Below are 19,771 nucleotides of genomic sequence, written 5' to 3'. Positions count from 1 at the left end.
TCTTTTTGGTTAGTCCGTGACTTTGCAGAGTGCTCCGTACAAGGTCCAACATATGGGTGCCGGGAATGACGGTCCCTTTGTAGACAAATTCACCTTTCTCAGTCCATGTAGCAATGTCTTTGTGTTTCAAGAAACTGTTGAGTAGTATATCTGCATTTTTTCGGAAACGGGGGTTGAGGTGATCTACAAACTGAGGGGCAGAGGGGCGTATCTCTATTTCACCCGCTGGTGATGGTGCTTGTTCACCGTCAGGAGGGATCACAAGGTTTAAACGTGTAAGTTCAGAACCTTCGCGCTTAGCATGCAACAAACTTCTCTGTAGTATTTCGGTGTATCTTTTAATCTTTACGTCGTCAGGCAAATCAGTGCGGCGTAGAATGTCGCCGATTTCGTCGTCTAACCTTTGGAGTGTGGTCTGACGCACGGTAGGCACCGTCAGACCGACGTTTTTTAGTCTGTTAATCTCATGCGCCAGAACCAAGTACATTTTCTCAGCACGTTCCATCATCTACCGGTTATTAAACTCGTTATTAGCGGTATAGCAATAGCTAGAAGCGGCCCTTTGAAGCCTCCAGACTGATTCAATAGATACTGTTTTCTCCGAATGGACACTTTTTTGTCACATAGATTTCTTATAGCTCTACGCAATTTTTGTAATATTTTTCTTTGGCGCTCTTTGAGAGGAAGCCGCCCTTTCAGAATATTGAGAGCTATTTCCGCGATGGCAGCGATTAAATCTCTGCCGGCGGTCTTCAGAATAAGCTTTCTCTCCGACGCGTTTGCTTTCACCAGCTTTTTCAAGAGAGCCCAGTTATGCCTCACTCTCTCAGACATGTTGACAGAATGAAGGTTACGGGTATGAATAATCACAGCAGTGTAAAAAATTCACTTTTTAGAACGAGTTTTACCTTTTTGAACGTACGCTGCTGGTAAAGCTGGTGGAAACAAACCAGTTCTTAAGCGATATTCCTCGGACGTATCACCTCTCAAATTAAATAGGACCATGTACTTGGTATTCAAGGTGATGGTTCTACTCTTTTTCCCCTGACAAAAAACATTTTGAACCAAATAGAACAGGCTCAAGCTTCTATGATGAACGTATTTAGTAAATGCTTTTTCCAGTTCTGAATTACAGCTAGCGGCCTCCATGAGATCGTCCACCACCGCCAAGTTGATCATGTCAGGCGGGAATAGTTCGTCATCTACAAACGTCTGCGGCAAACCTTCGATAAAACGAATACTGGGGAAGGAATGACTCAGTTCATCGTACATTTTTTGCCAACAAGAATAAAACCAAACAATATTATCGGGTTTGTGAGATAAATGTGTTGTCGCGTAAGCTAAAACCTGTTTGACAAAATAGGATTATCCTGAGTTAGAGGGGCCCGCTAAAATGCATGAGAATGGGTGTTGTAACCGGGGATCCACCTGTAGCGCCACGGAGTAAATTCGTCGAGCACGTTTCTCTTTAGACTTCACGACTCTATCTATAGCTACGCGTCGGTCGTTTGATGGTACGGTAGTCTGTAGCGTATTCTGCACCTGTAGCGGAGATAAAGGTACGTCAGTTGTTTGAAGAAAAGGGAATTCATCGTTAATACCCGTAGGGTAAAGAAGTAAAGTCATCAAACAACTGGCTCTTGGTATAGACGCAGCGTTGAGTTTTGTGTTGGGGTCGCGTTACAATATCCCAGTACTTTTTGATCCGCACAATACCATTCTGCTCTACAACGATCGTCTTTTCATTTCCAGGATCTGCAGAGTTCTTGTAAGCTAACACTAAATCTTTTAGACTGTCGAAATTGATAACACCAGCGTTAGCGATATTAAGCGTGATACCTTTCACTTTCAAGATCGTGTCACCGGTGTTTAATTTGTAGCCGTAAGTTTTTGGACCGGCGGATACAAATCCTGTGATGTGACTCCCCTGGGGTATTTCGCTGGTGAGTTCACCCAGGTAATCATCTAAAGGAGGCTGCCATTCGCCGTCACGACTTACAAAAATGACGGAGTCTGTGTCGTGGTAAAGACAGCGCTCCTGCAGTTTGTCTAGAAGGGTGTACAATTCTAAGCGCGCATAAGCTGTAGTGAAGCATGCAATGAAAATGTTGGTGTTTTTGTTGACGGTGCGGTGTTCTTTTGTGTATTTCCAATTGACAGTCACCGTATCGTCGCTGATAAAGTTTAACTGAGAAATCTCATAGTACGGGAGAAAGGCATACTCAAAGAGTTCATCAGCGTTGTTCACGACGCTGGTGGTAGGTAAATTAGAACGCTGCGCAAACTTTCCCCATAAAGAGTTTAAGAATAGTTTGGCGATTTGTCTTTTAGCTGAATTTGGTTCTATATGATCGGGGTCTAACTTTATACCTTCTTTTTCAAGATAGGCGGATACATAGTCTTTTTTCTTGGTTTCGTCCGTGCACCACGAGGGATACCCCGAGGCTTCCTGTTTGTGTCTAAGATGTAAATCGATGTATTGTGCAAATAGATCGGTCATCGTCTCCTCAAAATGCCACACCTCGTAAATGTGTGCGAGTCTGTAACCCTTCTCCAAAGCAATTTCTACCTCTATCGTGCTCCACGTACCCGTCAGAGCCCTCTCTTCCTCTGAATGAGCGCAGGGATCTTCTTCTGAATGCAAAGCGCATGTGTGACAGAGGGGGAAGATCAATTTTTTGTTCATTTTAACAGGGAGCACAGGGAAAAACAAATCCCTGGGCGGGTAGACTTTCACTTTGGCGATGCCAAAGTACTGCTTGATATAACCAAAGTGGTCATAGATTATTTTAGGATGTCCTAAGGGGTACACTTTTGTTTTATTGACGTACGGGTATAAACTGGTGAAATCGTAGTACTCTATAGTTTCACCAGGTTCTTGTTTATGATAGAGTTTGACAGCATTAGTACGACCACCGTACAGCGCGTCACGAGGCTCTAAAGGCTCAGGGAACTGCATGTGGCGCAGAAACGCTTGTAGGTCAGAGCTTTTTTCAACCATCTCTCGCCACTCGTGCTCCCACAATACGCGGACGTCGAACCCCTGTTGAAGCAAGAAACGTTTCTTCACCTCAAACATTCGATACAATTGCCCGTAAGTGGTCTTTGTGAGATTGTTCGTGTCATTATCGTTATAGCAAACGGGACACCCGTGGTAAAAACACCTCTGAAATTCAAAAGCTGTTGGGCGACCGCTGACTCTCGCATAGCCATCTAGAAAAAAGTTTCCTACTCTTTTCTCACCACCTTTCAAAGCGTGTTGCAGATCTAGGCTCTCTGTATGCGCTACGTACATTAACCATTGAATAGCCGGGGACGAGTAACGTTTGTGCTTTTTGTGATAATTATCCCCAGGCAAAATGGCTATTTTGTCTTTGGGGAGAAATTTAAAGTGGTACATGGCCAGACAAACAGATGCTAGTGTCGTGAGCTGAAACGGATCTATACTGATGAGATTTTCAGTAAATTTATTTTTGCGCTTACAGAACTGTATTTGTTTTTTGCCTGTCATTTCTACGACGCGCTTGCGATACGCTACGCAGGCGCGTCTCAAGACCTCTACGTCCTGTATGCTTTGAGCTTTGCTTGCAAATCAAACGTATTGTTTTTCACCGATTCGTACCATGTTGTGAATTCCTTTTTCTCACTATGCGTCATGTACTCTACGCCATAATAGTTAGCATCTGGCATAGGCCCTACATAGGACTGATTTTCATCAGTGTTAAAAAAATGTGGAAAGTGACCCTTAGCGCCTGAAAATCCCATAGCTTGCAGCAACTTACTGAGCTTCATGGGAATGAAATTTAAAGAGTCGATGAATCTCATGTCTAAATCGAGTAATGATACGCACAAAAGGCGACCGCCTTGTGCTATCATGTTGACGCGCAGCTTCTCACGGATCAGCTCTTTAACGATAAAGTAGGAATCGTATCGAGCAGCATTGTAAGCTATAAAAGTGTAACCTACTTACTCACCCTTTGTAAAAAAATGTACAAAGTCGGTAGTACATGTTTTACCCACAAACTCCCAGCTAGATATCCCGTGCAAATCTGTGGCAAAAACGTAATTGGGATGGTGCGTTCACAATCTCTTGCGTACATTCAAAATCGTAAAAGATGTATTGTTCCGTAGATTTCTTCGGTGTATAGCGCTGCATGTAACATAGATGATTATCAAATCTGCTCACCGGAACACCGCAAATGGAGCATCGTACACCGACGCATCGGTGTTCATCACCTACGATTTGGGGCACATAGCGATAGCATCGCTTTCAGAAAAATTTAAGTTTACAAAATGACCAGTCAGTCTCAGCGAGACTTCTGTGGAATTCTAAGCAGCTCGCTGAACGACAAAATACACGGCAGCGTGGGCATTGCAGATGCTCTGCAGCTGTATCAGAGCAATCCGACCTCTGACACGTGGAGCAAAAGTATTGACAAGAGTGATTATTTTTGTGATGAAATGCAGAACTGCACTTTTCACAAAAGAATTTAGCTCCTATGAATCCTTTTATATTTTTTATACCGTAATAATGATTATCATGATGTAGAATATATAATATTTTGCCTGTGGGTTCTTTATCCGTGTGAAAATAGCGCCAGTCTCCCTGACTAAAGTATAGAACTTTAATGGTAATGTTCAAATACGTCTCAAACGCTCTAATGTCGCTAAAGCTCACTAGTTGATCGTCGGGTAGTTTCAAATTTCTGTGCAGCTCCGCCGCACGTTTCATTAAATCATCGTCAGGCGGGTCGTCTTCAGCCAGTAAGGCGTAGAGAGACGCGACCAAACACTGATTAGAGCCGTAATTGTTAAAATCAAACAACATTTGACGTTTCTGATGAATAATTTGTGTATAAACTATAGATCTCAGTCGTCTGCGTTTTATACCTCCCCGTCTATTCCTAACGACGCTTACTATCAATTTCAAGCAGTCGCCGGCTATGCACTCAGCGTTGCTTTGCAACGCGTTGCCCACGGCATTTAAGAAAGCGTCAAATTGTTCTCTACATTGTTTAAAACCGTAGACTGGATTTAGTCTACCGTCCCCTTCTAATCTTAATTGTATAAAGTCGCCCGGCTCGATATCCCTCACGATCCTATCCAGTAACGTTTGAATAGAACCGTGTATGATCTCCAAACTTTCTCCAAAGGAGCGCATACGGTCTAAATTCACAAATCTAAAATGATCGATATACTGATAGGCGTTGAGGGTACTCATCTCCCTACGAACAGGAAATAAGTGTTCCAAAAAGTGCGAATGTTCGCTTATGGCCAGTGTATGAGGAGGTGAAAACTGTGGCGCTGCATCTTGTCGATCATCGTTCGAGATTTCAACGCCGGAGACTGTAGGTGTATCCGACGTGGAATTCTGCGGCGTGTCTAGGAATTGAGAATCTATTGAGAATTCGCATTCTGCCGTCTCAGTGACGACTGTCGGCGAAAGCTGAAGAGTCGTAGTGTTCTGTGGGGGTCGTCCTTGCGTAACGTGTGGTGAGTCAATAGCAGTGTGCTTTACCCTATTCTTTAGTTTTTTTCGCCTCTTTAACGCGCGTGTAGCGTTTGTTGCTTTTTTAATACAACGTTTTATGACGCGTGGTTTATTGAAAAAACCTTTAAGCGGGGGTCTGCGTTTCATATCGCGACCCGTCATGCCTAGTCATAATGTACGAGCCCTCGGTAGGTTTTAAAGGCTTCAACAGCCTCTGTGTACAGTGGTTCTAAAGCCATTATTTCTGAAATGCTGGCTCTATCCGGACGCTGTGCGGACAGTTCTGTACAACGATCCAACAGGTAAGCTAAATGATTGTGTGCGTTGATAAGCGTCATGGTTAGTGTTGAGCGATACCTTCCGATATCAGGAAATATCGTATCGGATTGGATCGGACCGATACTCAAAAAGTATCGGATATCGCCGATTCCGATACCAGAAACCAATGCAAGTCAATGGGACACTAATATCGGAATGAAAATAAACCCTTTCTTTCCTTGTAGGTTAATTCTACATGAAGTAAAACAACTAAGAATAATGTAGAATGTATTATGCGAAAAGCCGGCAATTCATCAGCAGCATACACCGGTACCCGACAATTTACAACAGAAAGAATAGAGCTTCACACATAGATTAGATAGATAGAAACATGTCAGTCACATATATATGAAGTACAGTGACAGTGTTGATTACTGTACTTGTCATTTAGTGTAAAGGATTTATTAAAAAAAATAATAGTGTTTTCATGCACCGTCTCTTTAAAAAAGTCGACCGGCAATTCAGCAGCGGTACCCGACAATTTAGAATAGAAGGAATAGAGAATCACACATAGATTAGATAGATAGAAACATGTCAGTCACATATATATGAAGTACAGTGACAGTGTTGATTACTGTACTTGTCATTTAGTGTTAAAATAAAGGATTTATTTAAAAAAAAATTGGCGTGGGGTTCCCCTTAATTTTAGTCTCTAGCGGAGGTTAAGCAGACAGCTGGGGCAGATGTTTGAAGCCTGGGATGGGGGTAATACCCACGGAGCTTCCCAGGCTACTAATATCAGCCCCCAGCTGAATACATAGCCTTTACTAGCTATTAAAATGGGGGACCCCCCAAAAAAAATGACGTGGGATCCCCCCTAATTTAATAGCTAGCAAAGGCTAGGCAGACAGCTGGGGGCTGATATTAATAGCCCAGGAAGGGAGCCATGAATATTGGCCCCCTCCCAGGCTAGAAACACCAGCCGTCAGCCGCCCCAGAAATGGCGCATCCATAGGATGCGCCAATTCTGGCACTTAGCCTCGCTCTTCCCACTGCCCTGTAGCGGTGGCAGTGGGGTAATAGGGCTGGGGTTGATGTCAGCTTATAATGCCAGCTGACATCAAGCCCAGGTTAGTAATGGAGAGGCGTCTATAAGACACCCCCATTACTAACCCCATAGTCAAAGTTACAAAAAAACACAAACACCCAGAATAAAGTCCTTTAATTGAAATAAAGACACAATTCTTTATTGTTCTAAATTAAACCATACTTACCGTCACGCCCATTCCAGCTGAAGCCAACGATCTCCTGCAATAAAAGAAAAATAATAAACCAACCTCATCCTTACCTTTCCATGGTTCCCACGACGGCTCCAGCTCTGCTACATCGAGATGACAGGCTGGACCGCAGCAGAACGCTGCCATCCAGCCTGTCATCCCGCGGACACTGAGAAGCGCAGGCATGCTTGCGCTCCTCAGTGTCTCTCTGTGACGGCATCCAGATGAGCCGAGGTCATGTCCTGCACTCAGCGCTTCAGCGTGAGAATTTTCCCACGCTGTCAGTGACGTGCATGAGGTGAGGTCATGTCCAATGAACTCAGCTCACCTCATGCACGTCACTGACAGCGTGGGAGAATTCTCACGCTGAAGCGCTGAGTGCAGGAGAATTTTCCAAAGCTGTCAGTGACGTGCATGAGGTGAGCGGAGTTCATTGGACATGACCTCGGCTCATCTGGATGCCGTCACAGAGAGATACTGAGGAGCGCAAGCAAGCCTGCGCTTCTCAGTGTCTGCGGGATGACAGGGTGGATGGCAGCGTTCTGCTGCTGTCCAGCCTGTCATCTCGATGTAGCAGAGCTGAAGCTGTCGTGGGATCCATGGGAAGGTAAGGATGAGGTTGGTTTATTATTTTTCTTTTATTGCAGGAGATCGTTGGCTTCAGCTGGAATGGGCGTGATGGTAAGTATGGTTTAATTTAGAACAATAAAGAATTGTGTCTTTATTTCAATTAAAGGACTTTATTCTGGGTGTTGTGTTTATTTTAAATACTTTACTAGAAATTCATGGTGGTCATGTCTAATATTGGCGTGACCCCATGAATTTCGGGCTTAGGGCCAGCTGATTATGCCAAGCTGGCTTTAACCCCTGTATTACCCAGTGAGCCACCGCACCAGGGCCCTGGATGAGTTGGGTACAGCGCCAGAAGATGGCGCTTCTATGAGCGCGCCATTTTCCGGGGCGGCTGCGGACTGCAATTTGCAGCGGGTGGGGCCCAGAAAGCTTGGGTCTCCCTGCGCTGCAGATTCCAGCCCCCAGCTGCCTAGTTGTACCTGGCTGGACACAAAAATAGGGCGAAGCTCCACGTATTTTTTTTTTTTAATTATTTCATGAAATTCATGAAATAATTAAGAAAAAAAGGGCTTCCCTATATTGTTGTGTCCAACCAGGTACAAATAGGCAGCTGGTGGTTGGGGGCAGCCCGTTCCTGCCTGCTGTACCTGGCTGGACCCAAATATAGTGCGAAGCCCCACATCAATTTTTTTTTAATTATTTCATGAATTTCCTGAAATAATTAAAAAAAAATTGACGTGGGGCTTCGCACTATATTTGTGTCCAGCCAGGTACAGCAGGCAGGAACGGGCTGCCCCCAACCACCAGCTGCCTATTTGTACCTGGCCGGACACAACAATATAGGGAAGCCCTTTTTTTCTTTATTATTTCATGAATTTCATGAAATAATTAAAAAAAAAAATACGTGGGGCTTCTCCCTATTTTTGTGTCCAGCCAGGTACAACTAGGCAGCTGGGGGATGGAATCTGCAGCGCAGGGAGGCCCAAGCTTTCTGCCCCCCCCCCCCCCGCTGCAAATTGCAGTCCGCAGCCACCCCGGAAAATGGCGCGTTCATAGAAGCTGGATGCTGCTCCTGGCTGGCATACAAAAATATGGCAAAGCCCACGTCAAAATTTTTGGGAAAAATTAATTAAAAAATAAATAATAATTTAGGGACTGCATCTTTATTAACTCCTCAAATGTCATTTAGTGTTAAAATAAAGGATTTATTTAAAAAAAAAATTGGCGTGGGATCCCCCATAATTTTAGTCTCTAGCGGAGGTTAAGCAGACGGCTGGGGCTGATGTTTGAAGCCTGGGAAGGGGGTAATACCCACGGAGCTTTCCAGACTACTAATATCAGCCCCCAGCTGAATACCTAGCCTTTACTAGCTATTAAAATGGGGGACCCCCCCAATAAAATGACGTGGGGTACCCCCTATTTTAATAGCTAGCAAAGGCTAGGCAGACAGCTGGGGGCTGATATTAATAGCCCAGGAAGGGTGCCATGAATATTGGCCCCCTCCCAGGCTAGAAACACCAGCCGTCAGCCGCCCCAGAAATGGCGCATCCATAGGATGCGCCATTTCTGGCACTTAGCCTCGCTCTTCCACGCTGCCCTGGTGCGGTGGCAGGGGGTAATAGTGGTGGGGTTCATGTCAGCGCCAGCTGCCATGAAGCCCAGGTTAGTAATGATGGCCTTCTATAAGACACCCCCATTACTAACCTACAAAGTGTTAAAAAGAAAAAACACACACTACACCCAGAAAAAAATAATTTATTTGAAATAAAACACACCATTTTATTTAATTCTTAGTTTACTAAAAAAAAATAGTTACCTGTCCACGTTCCTGCGCTGATCTCCCATGCACAGCTGTCACATCTGGAGATGGTAACAGCTGTGCATGGCTGCTGTAAGCTCACACTGCCGGGAACACGTCCGCTCCCGGCAGCGGGAGCCACTGACTGAGGTCACCGGAGTGCATTCAGGCAGCGCAGCTCCGGAGACCTCCTTTACGGCACTGCTCTACCGTGGGAATTTCTCACGATACAGCAGGGCCGTAAAGCAGCTAACCAGAGCAGCGCTGCCTGAACTCCGGCGAACCCGCTTATGCAATGACGGGGCTGCTTTACGGCCCCATCATTCTAGCGGCGGCAGCTTTTTACCGCCCGCCGGCTTTTAAACAATCAGGAGAATTCTCTCACGCTGGGATGGCATTCTGATGACAGGCTGGATCGCAGCTGAGTGCTGCTATCCAACTTGTCATCCTTCAGAGACACTGCAGAGCGCTGGCATTATGGGAACTTCCGATTCCGGTATTCGATATTGTAAAAGTATCGGAATTAAGTATCGGAATTCCGATACCGCGAATATCGGCCGATACCCGATATTTCAGTATCGGAATGCTCAACACTAGTCATGGTATGACTGTATAGGTTGTTAAATACTCTTTTTACATCTAGGGGCCATTATTTGTACGATGATATACTGTCTCGAGTTTTCTATTTTTTAGGTTTTATTGGCCGTATTGTGGTGTCACGCGGTCGTTTCTGAACTTTAGGCTTCTGTGGTGTAGCTATAGTGTCACAAACCCTTAATACATTTGGTTCAATACTCATTGACCTACCTGAGGGTCCTGCAGAGATTGTTTCAGAATCATGGGATGTCGAGGTTCCTGCATTTAGATTGCCGCTTTTGTTGACAGATCTGGTTTTAGGGCTTGGATGAAATGAGTTACTTGTGGCTTTTTTCTCTGAGGGATGCGGAGGGTTTACTTCTTTAAGTTGAGTGGGTTGCTTCCACAGATGTTCCAGCGGTGACCTGCATTCAAATTCTTTTTTCTCAAAAATAGTTCTGAAGGCTTGTCTACCAGCTGTCTTTCTAGGTGCGTCTGCGTAAGAAAATGGAGAGCTCGTAATTAATCTATGGCGCATCTTAGCAAAATAGGAAAATGAGAGTAAACATTGTCGTAACGGATTAGTACGGTTTAAAAAACTTACACGTCAGGTTGATAGGTCTCCAGAGCGGTTGGGTGGGGGATGAATAAGACGTTGACGGGTGTGTATAATTTTCTTTGGTTCTTGTACCGGTACCGAGTAGTGAAGCATTTTCTTTGTCTTCTGTTTCATCGTCTGATCCGGTTAAATCGATGATGGTCTCTGAAATAAATAACCGGTGACTTACCATACAGCTGTCCGTTCTATTGTAGAGCACGGCGACATTTGTAGTTGACAATAACTTCCGTAGATGTTGACGGGTACGTAGGGCTCCAGATATCCCGGCCTGTGACTGAATATACATTTTGTTGCGTACAAGCTTCATCGTCGCTGGTGGTGGCGAACGGACGGTCATCGTCAGAGACTGTACAATCTATGAAACTCTCTGAAATAAATAGACGTCGAATTACAACAAAACTGTTACCGGACTTACCATACATAGGTATGCTGTGTATATCCAAGGTCCTGGAGTTATCCTGGGACCACTCGGCCATTACTTCAGCGTCCAATTGCTGCGATTCGGTCAGTAGTTCCTGTGAGTCTGGGTATTGCGGATCTTCCACTAGTTCGAAATTAACATGATGGCCCCCAGAGACCATTTCACCTTGCGCTTCAGCCATCAGACACTGTGTCGCTGCGTGGCATTCCTCTTCCATATCGGCGTCTAGGAATCTAGCTTTTAAAATAAAATAAAAGCGTGGTAGGTATCCCCCATCCTATAACTTCATTTTCACACATTCTCTCTAAAACTCTACTTAGTTGGCTGTCCGTGAGGTGCTCTTCGCAGGCGCCGTGATCGTTAAAATTACAGTTCATCTGTAACAAACGCATAACGTCATACAATATATAGCGACAAAATAAGCGCATAAACTATAAAATACTTACAACAATTACAATTAAAAATTAATATACAAGACATAATAATGGTGACAATCAGGCATTCAGTATTAAATAAACATTATACAGCCCCATGATATGCTAAAAGATAATTACTTACATTGACGGTATTCAATATCTTGTCACCTCTTCAGACTGAGTGTTCTGATAATCTGAATGAACAATTTGCACTGATATACAGTACAGACCAAAATTTTGGACACACTTTCTCATTTACAGATTTTTCTGTATTTTCTTGACTATGAAAATTGTACATTCACACTGAAGGCATCAAAACTATGAATTAACACATGTGGAATTATATATTTAACAAAAAAGTGTGAAACAACTGAAAATATGTCTTATATTCTAGGTTCTTCAAAGTACCACCTTTTGCTTTGATGACTGCTTTGCACACTCTTGGCACGATTACACAGCCTGACTTCTCACAGCTGAGTTTTTGGTGTTTTGTGTTTTTTCGGCAGTGAGGGAGTTAACTCTCTCTCTCTCTGTGCTAGACGAGGTTCAGCCTCGCCCAGCTGCAATCAATGCTGCAGTAGTGGGACTCCTTCATATGCCTGCCGGTCTGTTAGGGAAGTGTCGGTGAAAGCATTTCATACAGACTAACAGAGCGGATCGTGGTATTTTGGAGTTCTGAGCTAAGTGTATTTGATGTGTTTTTTCCCTTCCTCGCTTTATCATTTATCTCCTTTCCCATTGGTGTTCCCTCTGTAGTTGTGGTGTAGTTTTTGTATGCAAGGTGGTTTTTTGGTTTGACCCTTGTACTGTCTCGTTCGTCTAAGTACTGAGTGTTGGCATATTATTTCCTGTCCCCTATTGTTGTGATCGGGGTCCTTCTCAGGACTAGATTACTGAGGTGCAGGGATCCTCAGGAGGTAGGGGTTACGCTGGCGGCCTGGACCTCTGGACCTTTAACAGTACCTCCAGGTAGAGGGATTAGTCAGGGCCCCAGCTTAGGGTCAGCTTAGGCCCCTGACCTCCTGTACGCAGAGTCAGTGTGACAGTAGTCACTGGAAATGGTTTTCACTTCACAGGTGTGCCCTGTCAGGTTTAATAAGTGGGATTTCTTGCCTTATAAATGGGGTTGGGACCATCAGTTGTGTTGGGCAGAAGTCTGGTGGATACACAGCTGATAGTCCTACTGAATAGACTGTTAGAATTTGTATTATGGCAAGAAAAAAGCAGCTAAGTAAAGAAAAATGAGTGGCCATCATTACTTTAAGAAATGAAGGTCAGTCAGTCTGAAAAATTGGGAAAACTTTGAAAGTGTCCCCAAGTGCAGTTGCAAAAACCATCAAGCGCTACAAAGAAACTGGCTCACATGAGGACCACCCGAGGAAAGGAAGACCAAGAGTCACCTCTGCTTCTGAGGATAAGTTTATTCGAGTAACCAGCCTCAGAAATCGCAGGTTAACAGCAGCTCAGATTAGAGACCAGGTCAATGCCACACAGAGTTCTAGCAGCAGACACATCTCTTCAACAATTGTTAAGAGGAGACTTTGTGCAGCAGGCCTTCATGCTAAAATAGCTGCTAGGAAACCACTGCTAAGGACAGGCAACAAGCAGAAGAGACTTGTTTGGGCTAAAGAACACAAGGAATGGACATTAGACCAGTGGAAATCTGTGCTTTGGTCTGATGAGTCCAAATTTGAGATCTTTAGTTCCAACCACCGTGTCTTTGTGCGACACAGAAAAGGTGAACGGATGGACTCTACATGCCTGGTTCCCACCGTGAAGCATGGAGGAGGAGGTGTGATGGTGTGGGGGTGCTTTGCTGGTGACACTGTTGGTGATTTATTCAAAATTGAAGGCATACTGAACCAGCATGGCTACCACAGAATCTTGGAGCGGCATGCTATTCCATCCGGTTTTCTTTAGTTGGACCATCATTTATTTTTCAACAGGACAATGACCCCAAACACACCTCCAGGCTGTGTAAGGGCTATTTGACCAAGAAGGAGAGTGATGGGGTGCTACATCAGATGACCTGGCATCCAAAGTCACCAGACCTGAATCCAATCGAGATGGTTTGGGGTGAGCTGGACCGCAGAGTGAAGGCAAAAGGGCCAACAAGTGCTAAGCATCTCTGGGGACTCCTTCAAGATTGTTGGAAGACCATTTCTGGTGACTACCTCTTGAAGCGCATCAAGAGAATGCCAAGAGTGTGCAAAGCAGTCATCAAAGCAAAAGGTGGCTGCTTTGAAGAACCTAGAATATAAGACATATTTTCAGTTGTTTCACACTTTTTGTTAAGTATATAATTCCACATGTGTTAATTCATAGTTTTGATGCCTTCAGTGTGAATGTACAATTTTCATAGTCAAGAAAATACAGAAAAATCTTTAAATGAGAAGGTGTGTCCAAACTTTTGGTCTGTACTGTATATACACGGTTGACTATGTCACGTGAGCAGTTTTTTTGCTGCGGTATACTAAAAAAATGTTCCCTAGGTTGGGAAAAAAAAAACAATAATCATTAACATTATTGTATTGATTGATATGGCTAGTTAATGTTACTTCATAGCCTGGGAATAGTTTTTTTGCTGCGTCATACTAAAAATGTTCCCTAGGATGGGAAAATCAATCCATACCAGTTTTACCATGTATAACTATAATAGTTAATTAATTAAGGATTGAATCTAAATCTGACACCATTTTGTTTTCAAAATGCCTAACGTCGAAACTCTGTTACACAAGCATCATTATACAGCAAAGAGTCCCGGTTCCTACGGAGGGATACAGCGGCTCCATAATGCCGTTAAGAAATATGGCGTGCGTAGAAAGACTGTCACAGAGTGGCTTAGCGATCAAGAAGTGTATTCTCTACACAAATCTGTAAGAAGACGGTTTATCAGAAATCGGATCATAGTTAGCGATGTGGATAGTCTCTGGCAGGCGGATCTCGTCTGCATGAATGACTACGCTAACAATAACGACGGTTTAAAATATATTTTAACGGTCATAGATGTTCTATCCAAATACGTCTGGGTAATCGGCCTGTGGACCAAGACCGGCAAGGAGCTTGCAAAAGCTTTTGAGATGATTTTTAAAAGCGAACGACGTATCCTGCAAAAACTACAAACGGATCGCGGGAATTTATGAATAAGCCCATCGCTACGCTTTGTAAAGAGTATAACGTACATCAGTTCTTTACGAATAATACAGTGAAAGCTGCGGTCGTGGAAAGATTTAATCGCATGTTGAAAGCTCGTATGTGGCGCTATTTAACGGCTCATAACACATTGAGATATATAGACGTATTACCTGATTTAGTGCACTCTTACAATAACGCTTATCATCGCACTATAAGATGCAGTCCTGCCTCTGTCACGAAAGCTAACTCCATGACCGTATGGCGCAGCGCTTATCAAGACGTCTCTACAGCGAAAAGATTTAAACCTCTATTAAAATCGGGGGATAACGTCCCGATTGTACGGCATAAGCATATCTTTTCAAAAGGCTACGAGCAAACCTACATGCGTGAAATTTTCGTTTTCTGGTCTGTAAATACACGATTCAGAAAACCTCTCTACGCATTAAACGATTTGAGCGGTGAAAACGTAGAAGGGTCTTTTTATGAAGACGAACTACAAAAGGTGCCGCAAGACGCTAATAGGATCTACAAAGTTGAAAAAGTGTTGAAAAAACGCAGGAATCGCGGTGCAAGTCATTATTTTGTGAAGTGGCTCGGATATCCCGATCAAATTCAATAGTTGGATAGAAGAAAAGCAATTAACGACCGTATAAAGCATGGAAGACTATTCGTTTTACGTTACACTACCTAGCAATTCATCATCCAAAATCTACCCCGAAAATACTATTTTGAGTTACACCACCAAGCTAGCAAAGGCCGTTCATCTTTCAGGAGCTTATGAAGTGGCGTTAACGGAAATGCAGTACCCCCATACGTGGAACACGTTCGACGCTTTTGAAGGGAACTTCTACGCTGCTAAACACAACGAGCCATTAGAGGTTTATCATGTAAAATCAGGATTTTACCCGAACATTCAAAAGCTGGTCGGTACAGTCAATGCACGAATAGAATCGCTGAATTTATCCACGCCTGCCTATAGGATACGTTATGATGATATACGTCGAGAGGTAATCCTACTATACAGTTTGCTCTGGGTACTAAGCTAAAATTTATTTTCGGACTACAGACCGTCGATGATTCACCCGCAGCTTTAATGCCGTGAAATCGCCGCTTTTACCCCGATTCAAAGGCGGGTTTTTATTCGCTTTTTGTATACACTGATATAATTCAACATCAGCTTGTGGGCGACAGCTACGTTCAACTGTTACGGACCGTAGAAGTTAGCGACGATGATAACGATATTGTCACAGTGCGGTACTCGCTGCCAGATTACATACCGCTGTGCAAACAACACTTTGACTCCGTAACTGTTACTGTCTTGTCGGACCAGGGTACGCCGGTTAAATTCAGATACAGAAAGTGTATAGTGCAATTACATTTTAGGCCTCGCAAGACTACGCCATGGTAAAAATTATGTCTCAAAGAGTTTATGGTTATCCCGCCTTGTACACCCAGTACTATGTAGCTCAAGTAGGGCATGGCTTAGAGGGGTTCCGCGGTGATGAATACATGTACGGTGCCGGTCTCGGTGGTCTGTTTAGAAGTCTTTTTAGAAGAGCAGTACCGCTTTTCAGAAAAGGCCTAGAACTAGTCAAACCGCATGTAAAAACAGCCGTAAGAAACATTGCTAAAGACGCTATCACGAGTATGTCTACGGCCGCCGTGGACAGATTGAATCGCACCTCTAAAAATAATCAAGAGAGCGACGGACTAATCTACGTAACCACAAAATCACGTAAAAGAAAAAGAGAAAAAAACTCTTTACCACGAGCGAAAAGACACCGCTCACCGCGATTCCCGCCGCGCCTCATGAATAACACCGCTCAACGTAGATCGAGTTCGCGTCAGAAGTAAGCAAGACGCCTCATGAGTGACATCTTCTAATAACAGGTCATGGCATTTATTCACGATGCGTCGATAGAGTGCGCTAAAAGCGAACTGGATATCTTTACCGTGCCTCCCACGCAGACTAGCGTCGAAAAATCGTTTTTTGTCGAGGTGCAACCCATCGCCGCTCTAGCCGATAACGCACCCCTGGAATTTTTCGTATCGGGAAGCAGAGAATATTATTACGATTTAAATAATACACTCTTGAACGTCCAGTGCCGCATCCTGAAACAGGACGGTACGGTTCTCGCTGCCGGCACGCGTGTGGGACTTATTAATTACCCCATAGCCACACTTTTCAATCAGGTGGACATTACTCTGGGGGACCGTTTGATTTCACAATCTGATAACCTTTATAGTTACCGGGCCTACATTGAAACGCTTTTAAACTACAGTACGCAAGCGTTGAGATCGCAATTTACAGCGGGGCTATTCTATAAAGACACTGCAGGCCATCACCAGACCACCGTACTCGACGGCGAAAATCAAAATCATGGGTTCGCACGCAGAGCCCACGCAACCCGTCTCTCAAGGCCTGTGGAACTTGTGGGCCCGATCTTCGGGGACATTTTTAATCAACCAAAACTCATTTTGAACGGTCTAGATCTTAAGATCAAGTTATCAAGAAATAAGGACTCGTTTTGCCTTATGACTCCCGAACAGGAACAGTTTAAGGTTCAGATCGTGAACGCAGCCCTCTACGTAAAGAGAGTACAAGTCTCTCCAGCAGTCAGGATCGGTCACAGCCAAGCTCTTCTATCAAGCCCCGCTAAATACGCTCTAGACAGAGCCTGTTTGAAAGTCTATAGCATCCCTGGAGGAACGAGAAATAGTAATCATGAAAATCTTTTTCTGGGCCAACGGTGATTCTTTGCTTTGTGGACAACGAGGCCTTCAGTGGCAGTTACCAGAAAAACCCACTTTGCTTTCACCATTATAGGATCAACCACGCTGCTCTGTATTTGGATGGACAGCAGATCCCCGCCAAGCCGTTTCACCCTAATTTTGACGCTGAACATGCTGTGAGGGAATATATGGCTCTCGTTCATATCTCCGGAAAACAAAAAGCCGACGCAGGATTAAGCATAGACCGTGATGATTTTATGAGCGGCTACACTTTCTTCGCATTCGATTTGTCACCGGATCAGGAACCGAGCGCTGACTTTTCGCTCATTAAAACGGGTAACCTACGGGCCGAAATTCATTTTGCGGATGCCACACCACACACGGCGAATATGATCGTTTATGCTGTCAACACGGCTGTACTGGAGATTAACCAATGTCGAGAAGTCCTATACGACTTTAATTAAACTTTTGTGACTCCACAGTGGACTTCGTCTATAATGAATACTATGCAACTGTGATACATTTTGAGCCGAAATCCCGTTACTCGGAGTATGTTTGGCGGCGTATTTCCCTGCGACCTCTTACCACGCCACGTTATCAGGTATAGACCTAGAGCCTATATCGTCAACACAGATTCTTCGGAAGAGCCCGGTACGCATTGGCTACTCATTATTCTATGCAGGAACAAATCCTTATTTTTTGACAGTTATGGGTTACAACCTGACGCCGCCGTATTTCCGAATACGATTATACAATTTTTAAGAAGAAACACCACGACGTATTGATATCAGAACCGCCAGCTGCAAGACTCTATGTCGAGTTTTTGCAGATAGTTTTGTATTTACGTGTTGTATCACGTCGCTGCGGGAATAACATTGAAGCGATTAATGAAAAACTTTACAAATGATCTAAAACATAATGATCGTCTAGTAGATGCATTTGTACAAAATCTTTCTAACTCTATCACGATTTTATGTAAGCTATTATGCGATTATAATCAGGTTTGCAAACCGCCCTGCGAAACATGATCTTGCTCTATTTCTGCTATAGAACTAATGTGGTTTCATAACAATATTTCCTTTTTGTAATGTGTACTATAAATGTTTATATCTTAGTATTTCTTGTTCAATAAATCATTCAATCTATTTTGCTGTGCCTGTTAACATTAACCCTGGGACTGCCTTTTCTCACAAAAACAAAACATGTATTGACATGTTTTTGTCTTACATAAGGCGCTTACACATTAATCTATTACCTTACAGAGAATCGAGACGCTGTTAATGGATAATGTGCCAAGTTTACACATTATCCTACAACCTTACAGAGACGCTGTCGACGAGCGCATGGTTAACTTTTTAAATATTAGCATTGAAATGTATTGTAACCTATAGATTTGCTTGTATAATGTTGTATTTTGAAATCTATTTACACCTTTTTCCATTTCTTGATTTGTGTATACCTCTAAGTGAATATACAATAAATGTATATTTTTTTAAACAATTTTATTACGTCATTATTATGAACACTACAGAATGCTAACCCTAGGGATCCTGGGGCTGCTTTTTCTCACAAAAACATGTCTTGACATGTTTTTCTTACATACGGCGCTCACACATTAACCTACAACCTTGGGTGAAGGGCATGTGGGCGGTCATGGGGGACGTAACAGAGGCTGAACATGGGCTGCTTCCGGGGCGGGGACGGAACTGACGTAACAGATATTGACACACATAGGGGCGGTAAGGGTTTGCTTCCGGGGGTGGGGACGGAACTGACGTAACAGATATTGACACACATAGGGGCGGAGAGTCGGTGGAGAATGGAGAGGGGAGGGGTTTAGACCGGAAGTGGAGGCGGGACATGTGCCAAAAAGGGGCAGGGCACCTGTCAAAAACCGGAAGTGGGCTTGTTGACGAGAGGTGGGTGCTCTTACTACTTGCCTAGTAATAACTTTCTGCATAGCTGTGAACCGCGGATGACCACTCATGATTAAATCATGAAACTCCTGCAACAGACACAATCTTAGGTACCCAACTACAAATAATTTGGACCTAGGCGTGGTGAAAGGAGCAAACGATTGGACTTTACGGATCTCCGCTTCAACCTCCAAGGATATCACAGAAACCACAATGACCTCAGGGAGAATGGAGGTTTTAGAGGAGAAACAGAACTAAAACTGCTTGGACCCCGGCCTGAAAGTGATAGAGAAATTGAATCTAGAGAAAAATAAGGACCTTCTGGCCTGTTTAGGAGTTAGCGATTTAGCTGATTCAATATACGCTAAATTCTTCTGGCCTGTGACCACAGTGATTTGATGAACTTCTCCCTGCAGAAAATGTCTTCAAACCTTAAAGGCTAATTTAACAGTGAGTAACTCACAATTTCCAACAGCAGAATTTCTTTCAGCAGATGAAAATTTTCTTGATAAAAAACCACATGGCTGCAAATTGGTCAGAGTCTTGGAACATTGACAT

Source organism: Phyllobates terribilis, unplaced genomic scaffold (assembly GCF_046119375.1).
Source record: "Phyllobates terribilis strain yellow unplaced genomic scaffold, ASM4611937v1 Scaffold_140__1_contigs__length_4765195, whole genome shotgun sequence".
Taxonomy (NCBI): Eukaryota; Metazoa; Chordata; class Amphibia; order Anura; family Dendrobatidae; genus Phyllobates; species Phyllobates terribilis.
This window is presented reverse-complemented; position numbering follows the sequence as displayed.